The sequence below is a fragment of the Poeciliopsis prolifica genome, unplaced genomic scaffold (assembly GCF_027474105.1).
Source record: "Poeciliopsis prolifica strain line A6 unplaced genomic scaffold, Auburn_PproV2 SCAFFOLD005, whole genome shotgun sequence".
Taxonomy (NCBI): domain Eukaryota; kingdom Metazoa; phylum Chordata; class Actinopteri; order Cyprinodontiformes; family Poeciliidae; genus Poeciliopsis; species Poeciliopsis prolifica.
Genome location: NW_026562380.1, coordinates 14,930,035 through 14,937,730, shown reverse-complemented (window position 1 = coordinate 14,937,730; position 7,696 = coordinate 14,930,035). Strand labels below are relative to the sequence as shown.

Sequence of the window (7,696 nt, the reverse complement as noted above, 5' to 3'; positions counted from 1 at the left end):
CCCCCCATTACGCACCAAAACAAACCAAAGTGCGCTACTTTTTTAGTGCTCGGTTAGTGCAGGTTTGTGCCGTTAAAATTTTCGTTTGTGCAGCTTTCGTTGTTGAGATATTAAAATTTATAATTTTGGCCGATTACGTAACCATCCCCCCATTACGCACCAAAACAAACCAAAGTGGGCTACTTTTTTAGTGCTCGGTTAGTGCAGGTTTGTGCCGTTAAAATTGTCATTTGTGCAGCTTTCATTGTTGAGATATTAAAAGTTATTTTTTTAGGTCATCAGAGTTCACCATCCCCCCATACAGCTCCAAAACAAACCAAAGTGGGCTGGTTCGTTAGTGCTCGGTTAGTGCAGGTTTGTGCCGTTAAAATGTGTCGTTTGTGCAGCTTTCGTTGTTGAGATATTAAAAGTTATAATATTGGCCGATGACGTCACCACCACCCCCATACAGCCCAAAACAAACCAAAGTGGGCTACTTTTTTAGTGCTCGGTTAGTGCAGGTTTGTGCCGTTAAAATTTTCGTTTGTGCAGCTTTCATTGTTGAGATATTAAAATTTATAATTTTGGCCGATTACGTAACCATCCCCCCATTACGCACCAAAACAAACCAAAGTGGGCTACTTTTTTAGTGCTTGGTTAGTGCAGGTTTGTGCCGTTAAAATTTTCGCTTGTGCAGCTTTCGTTGTTGAGATATTAAAAGTTATCATATTTTCAGATTATGTCACCTTCCCCACCCCCTTTCTTGCTCCAAAAAAAAAAAAAAAAAAAAAAAGAAATAGGCTAGTTTGTTATGCAAATGAGAATTTGAGATGACCCCATTATTGTTATTCTTACTATTTTCTAAATATACCAACAAAATCTTACTTTACTTCATTTGGTGCTTCCAGATTGTAAGATTCACTGAGCACATTCACCTAATTAGGGGACAATTAATTTCACCTGCTGCATGCTGTACTCCCTGTTTCATTTCTTCGCCAGTTGTCTTTCAGCAAATTCCTGTCTGTGGGTAAGTTTTGTTTTCGTGTCATTTTTATGCAATTGAGGTTATTAATTATTATAGAAAAGGTACTGTTTGCAAGAACTCATGGCATAATTAATACAGTTAGAAGAAAAATATCTCTGGTAATTTATTATTTTTTTTGTGATGCATGAACTTGCATACATGTGTGTTATGGTTAGCTATTCACCACCCAAATATCTTCATTGTGAGGCAATTGAGAAGTAATGAACCATGAAAGTGGCTGGTTTTAAAATGCAATATAAGTTGACAGTCAAATAAGAAACGGTGTTGATTTGAACAATGAACTTTAACAATTGAAACAACAACAAACATTGACAATTGGAAATTAATTTCTCCTCTTTGAATACAAAACTCTGTTTTGAGATTTATGCAGAAAGAAATATGAAAACATTTACCCAACTGAAACTCAAAATATCAAATCCTTTTCCACATAAGAACTTGCAAAAAGGAAAAAAAAGTCTGATCAGGGGTATGTAAACATGGTATGTTGCTCTCTTCAAACTTTCTCCCCAACTTTTTTCTATCACAGATCTGCTGTGTATAGCACTGCATGTGGAAGTATTTTGTTTGTTTCAGACACTGTCTTCATGATATTGGCAAGGTCATCATAAAGCTCCCACACAGATGGAGCTCTCCGGCAGTATGCAGTGTAATGTCCAAGGCCATCTTTGGTCAAGCTTCCCCTGAAAGCAACGATTCCTCTCAAAGTTAGTGTTTTTTCTTGGAGAACCATAGTGGAGGGAAATTCACTTAACGCAAATTCTGTTGGGTTTGAAAGGTCAGTGTCAACCCATAGTATTCCTCCAAAGCTGTAGGTGTGAGTAACAGTTCCTGCACAGAGAACGTTTCCTGAGTTCCTGGCTACTGTTTTGAATTCAGATGGGCATTCTGATTCATTCTCCAGTGGTCGGAGACAGGGAGACTGTGGAAGGAGGAGTCCTTTTTCTACTGAAGTGCCAAGCTGAGTCATGCCAGAATTCTTCAGGACAGAAATGTCAGGTAAAAGAATGGTACTTCCCTCGTCATTCCTTTGTTTAGGTGGCAGTATTGTGAAGAGCAGTGTTTTGAGAGGTAAACGCTTGATACATTTCTCATTGTCTTCCCAATAATAGTGGAAATATTGCACTGTGCATCAATTTGGTGGGCGCCAGACCTCAACTGTGTTTTTGCAAACATTGAACTAAGCAGATCTGCCCTCTGCAAGTATGTCTTCGGGGTCACACCATCTGTAGCTATGGATTTCACCAGCTGCAAGAGTGGGTCATCACTGTCATTCATGACAATATTTTGAAATGCAGAGCTGTCACAGAAAGTACAGCATAAGCACTGACAAAAGGCATCAAAGGAGCAGGTGTTTAACACAGAGAGTGACAATGTCCCAACTTTAACAGGCTGATGCATGTTTCCATTTTTCAATAGTCCCACTTTCACTCTTTTGGCCCCAGATGATGAATCTGCATGGAGCCATTCAGTGCAGGAACTCAGGTATGAAGACCTATTCCTCTTTTTGGGTGGAAGAATTTGTCCTCTCCAGTTTTTCAACCGCGTTTTCATCTGCAGTGGAAAGGTTTCTGGTGGCTTCCGATTCCATCACATCGCTCAAATTCATGTTTCTGCTACCTTCTGCATTGTGGGTAATTATGGATGCAGGGTCAGCTTCTGTAACTTCTGCTGATGCAACTTGTCCCTCCTCCTGTTGTGCTTTTGCAGAGCAAATCCGCATATTTCCTTCGATGAAGGAAAGATGCCTAGAAATGAAGCGGTCGACTCGAATGGGTAAGTTATCATGTTTGAAGAGGCCATGTTTTTACATTTTTGAATTCTGCTTCAACATTGGCTGAGCTTGCTGTGAGGCTGGTACTTTTGAAGAGGGGAACCATTATTCCTGTCCACAGTGGTAAGTAACTTGCAAGTCTTATAATGTGTGGAACAATCTCAGGGAGGAAATGGATGTTATCCCTATCCCCATTAGATGCAGCGTGTGTCCTGCTCTCCTCACAAATGTTTGACACCCAGTCTCGTAGGTCAGTCTGGAAGTCATCACATGGATCGACTTGATGCACTTCCTGTGCATCTTCTTCTGGAATGATGATGGAGTCTTCTGCAATCTGTGCTTTCAGGTATTTTTTGCACCTCTCTGACTCAAGAGGGGTTCCAGAGCTATCATCACCTTCTGCCTCACTGAGAGCCACAACAGTGATGGCATGTATTAGCTGCTTTGCATGGTCCAAGCTTTGTGCTTGAAGAAGCTTTGCTATTCCTGACAAAGAAGTCTTTGACACGGTGTGACTTCTTTTTCAGGCAGTCCCACTGGCATACCATCTTTATGCAGTGGGCAACATCAACCCTGATGTAACAGGGAGGAAGTTTTGCAGACTGGTTCCCACGTAGCACACGGAAGCATTCATCAATGTATGACTTCAGGTCAGAAAGAGGAGTGAAGGCCTTCACCAGAGCACCTAGAATAGCCAGGGAAAAGTCACTCACAGCTTCTTTTGGTACAGCTGCACCTGAACGAAGCCAGTCTGTCAGCCATGTTGCAATTGCATTAATGTCATGTCTTTCTGATAGCATTTGTACCACTGGGACTGAGCAGTTGTCTCCCTTCAGAACACCTTGATATAAGAAGATGTGGCCAGATTTACCATTTGGTCGTGTGAGTTTTCTGACGACTGAACCAGTTGCATCAAAGCAAACTACTGAGGGACATTTTTTGGTCAGCCTTATAAACATGTATCTGGGTTTGACTCCAATAGTGACAAAAGAATTTATCCAGACCAATATCTCTTATACTGCCACTGTTGGGTGTGCTATATTTTAATAACTGCAAAGATAGAATGGGGTCTTTGTCGCCTAATTCCAAGTCTTTTCTCTCTTGCTTGGCTTTTCGTAAGGTTGCAAGGTTTGGAAGGTGGCTTGGTTCGGGATCTCCAAAAGCCATCAACTCTGATGCCTTTGCTGACCTCCATACAGCTGGCTCCATCCTACCCTCACACAGCTCTTTTGAAATTTGTGCACGAAGGGTTCCTGACATGAATCTTTTGGACTGGCCAGTGTGCAGGGAGATGTCAGCACCTTCGATGGAACACTGGAGCACCATTGGGCTGTTGACCGCTGGCTTGCTGTCGCATGTCATTGTAACATGGCCTTGACAGTCTTTACAGAAGCCTTTGATGTCGATGTACTTATTAGTGACCGTTGGATAAACTTTTGCTCTTTGGAATACAAAAGTACAACCGTGTTTTAATTTTTTCCACACCAGATCATTAATGATATGAGTCCAAGTGCCAGGTTTTAAAATTGTGTAGCTTCTTTTGCCAGATGATGAAAACTGGTCGTTGTATTCAACAGTTTCAGGATAAATTTAACCCATTCTTCAAATGGAACTTCAACCTGAAAATCTGAAAGTTGTCCAGAAGTGGTGCCAGATTCACACTCTGTGTCCACAGGGCTTTCAGTGTCACTTTCTTGAACATTTATTTCTAATGTTGCCCAGATGTTGTGTCTGTTCATTTTCACAAAAGTGTATAGGGCTTTTGCTGACATTTTGTTTTCCAACTGCTGACTTAGCTCTGTCCAGACAGTAGCAGCTGGAGTGGCTATATTGCCGTTTTCTAGGATAGCCTCTTTTGCCTTGCAGAGAAATGCAAAAAGAGACTCTCTGTCTACGGCTGGCTGTCGAGGCATCTAGTTAAAAAACAAAAAGACTTTGATTAGTATTGCTCAAAGTAATAATTCTGGCCTAAATAATTTTTAAAAAGCCACAAAACATTGATATTTTAGCATTGTAAATTACAAAACTCTTAAACTAAAAAAACTTATGTTGGCTTCCCCAATTTCATTTCTACTATTTAACTATATTTCTACTAATTAACTAATATATATATATATATATACATTCAAGAATGCATTGTTACGACTCTTGAATTGGCAATTTAAGTACTTGTTAAATTTTAATTTCCCTTTGGAATAAATTATATTTTATTTGAGTTCAGAAGATGTGCCCTTTAAGTGTTCATGATGAAATTTAAAGGCTTAAAGAAAATGCCTCACTATCTATGTGTCAATACTTGAAATATAAGTTGTGAATTTAAATAAATGCATATGTAAGCTTTCCATATATAAATCTCAACTTTTATGGGTGGATTGAGTCAATATTTTACATAAAACTGAGGATTAGTTTACTTACCTTGTTGGAAAATCAAAATCAGAGGGTTGGAAAAATTCCAAAGATTACTTTTTCAAAACGATTTCTTTCAGACTGCTAGCTAACTTTTCACGATCGGTTGAAATTACACTTGCTACTCCACAAAAACAAGGGAAGGTGGAGGAGGGGGACTCAGTGCAGTGTGGGTGGAGCCAAGCTTACGTAGCCACAACTACGTAAAAGTTGCCGAAACATTTTATGTATTTTTAAAAGTACTTGAAACCCATGCACATACATTTTGTGTCATAAATTGTATTAAATGAAACTCGTTGGGTTTAAAATATATTTACTAAATATTAAGTAGGCTACATTACCTGGATGAACTTTGTTCAACCAAGGAAGCTGCCGTGCACTTCCGGTTTTACTAGGCCAAAAAATTTATTTGCTCAAACAGCTAGCATGTTAGCTATAGATTTTCACAAAATCCTTTTTAAAATGCATAATCAGAAGACGTCAACAATGCCAATATAATTGTTGATGTTCAGATCACCTCCAAAACCAAAGCACAGTTGAACAGTCATACAGCTTATACACATTACATATGTCCTCTATTGACAGGATTCAATTATTGGAGAGAGCTATATTGGTGAAAAAAATTACTGTAATACATTTATTAAAATGAGACATTTTGTTCTTTTTCTAAAGCTTTATTGAAGTTCAAAACAAAGAAAGGTACATTGTACAACAGCTGAAAATCTGCAGAACTTAACTGACACAATGACATAAGAAATTTATGACAGCATGCTTTGTGGTTATGTCCAACGCAGGCCACAGTCATCTATTGAGGTGTAGTCAGTTGTAATCTGAAAGAAAACATCTCCTAAGGGACAGCCGCAAAACCTAGCACTACCGGGTGACTATTTTGGTTTGTTTTGGTGCGTAATGGGGGATGGTGACGTAATCGGCCAAAATTATAACTTTTAATATCTCAACAACGAAAGCTGCACAAACGAAAATTTTAACGGCACAAACCTGCACTAACCAAGCACTAAAAAAGTAGCGCACTTTGGTTTGTTTTGGTGCGTAATGGGGGGATGGTTACGTAATCGGCCAAAATTATAACTTTTAATATCTCAACAACGAAAGCTGCACAAACGAAAATTTTAACGGCACAAACCTGCACTAACCAAGCACTAAAAAAGTAGCCCACTTTGGTTTGTTTTGGTGCGTAATGGGGGGATGGTTACGTAATCGGCCAAAATTATAAATTTTAATATCTCAACAATGAAAGCTGCACAAACGAAAATTTTAACGGCACAAACCTGCACTAACCGAGCACTAAAAAAGTAGCGCACTTTGGTTTGTTTTGGTGCGTAATGGGGGGATGGTTACGTAATCGGCCAAAATTATAAATTTTAATATCTCAACAATGAAAGCTGCACAAACGACAATTTTAACGGCACAAAACTGCACTAACCGAGCACTAAAAAAGTAGCCCACTTTGGTTTGTTTTGGGGCTGTATGGGGGTGGTGGTGACGTCATCGGCCAAAATTAAACTTTTAATATCTCAACAACGAAAGCTGCACAAACGACAATTTTAACGGCACAAACCTGCACTAACCGAGCACTAACGAACCAGCCCACTTTGGTTTGTTTGGAGCTATATGGGGGGATGGTGAACTCTGATGACCTAAAAAAATAACTTTTAATATCTCAACAATGAAAGCTGCAAAACGACAATTTAACGGCACAAACCTGCACTAACCGAGCACTAAAAAAGTAGCCCACTTTGGTTTGTTTTGGGGCTGTATGGGGGTGGTGGTGACGTCATCGGCCAAAATTATAACTTTTAATATCTCAACGAAAGCTGCACAAACGACAATTTTAACGGCACAAACCTGCACTAACCGAGCACTAACGAACCAGCCACTTTGGTTTGTTTTGGAGCTATATGGGGGGATGGTGAACTCTGATGACTAAAAAAATAACTTTAATATCTCAACAATGAAAGCTGCACAAACGACAATTTTAACGCACAAACCTGCACTAACCGAGCACTAAAAAAGTAGCCCACTTTGGTTTGTTTTGGGGCTGTATGGGGGTGGTGGTGACGTCATCGGCCAAAATTATAACTTTTAATATCTCAACAACGAAAGCTGCACAAAACGACAATTTTAACGGCACAAAACCTGCACTAACCGAGCACTAACGAACCAGCCCACTTTGGTTTGTTTTGGAGCTATATGGGGGGATGGTGAACTCTGATGACCTAAAAAAATAACTTTTAATATCTCAACAATGAAAGCTGCACAAACGACAATTTTAACGGCACAAACCTGCACTACCGAGCACTAAAAAAGTAGCCCACTTTGGTTTGTTTTGGTGCGTAATGGGGGGATGGTTACGTAATCGGCCAAAATTATAACTTTAATATCTCAACAATGAAAGCTGCACAAACGACAATTTTAACGGCACAAACCTGCACTAACCGAGCACTAAAAAAGTAGCCCACTTTGGTTTGTTTTGG

The 7,696-nt window shown here is 39.6% G+C and overlaps 1 long non-coding RNA gene across 1 annotated transcript; it reads left to right on the top strand.

Annotated features, from left to right (window-relative positions):
• Window positions 1–2,852: 2,852 nt before the first annotated feature.
• Window positions 2,853–4,364, top strand: LOC129359857 (uncharacterized). The gene is made up of 3 exons (XR_008605959.1): window positions 2,853–3,141; window positions 3,323–3,737; window positions 3,916–4,364. It is a non-coding gene; the product is annotated as an uncharacterized LOC129359857 (long non-coding RNA).
• Window positions 4,365–7,696: the final 3,332 nt, after the last annotated feature.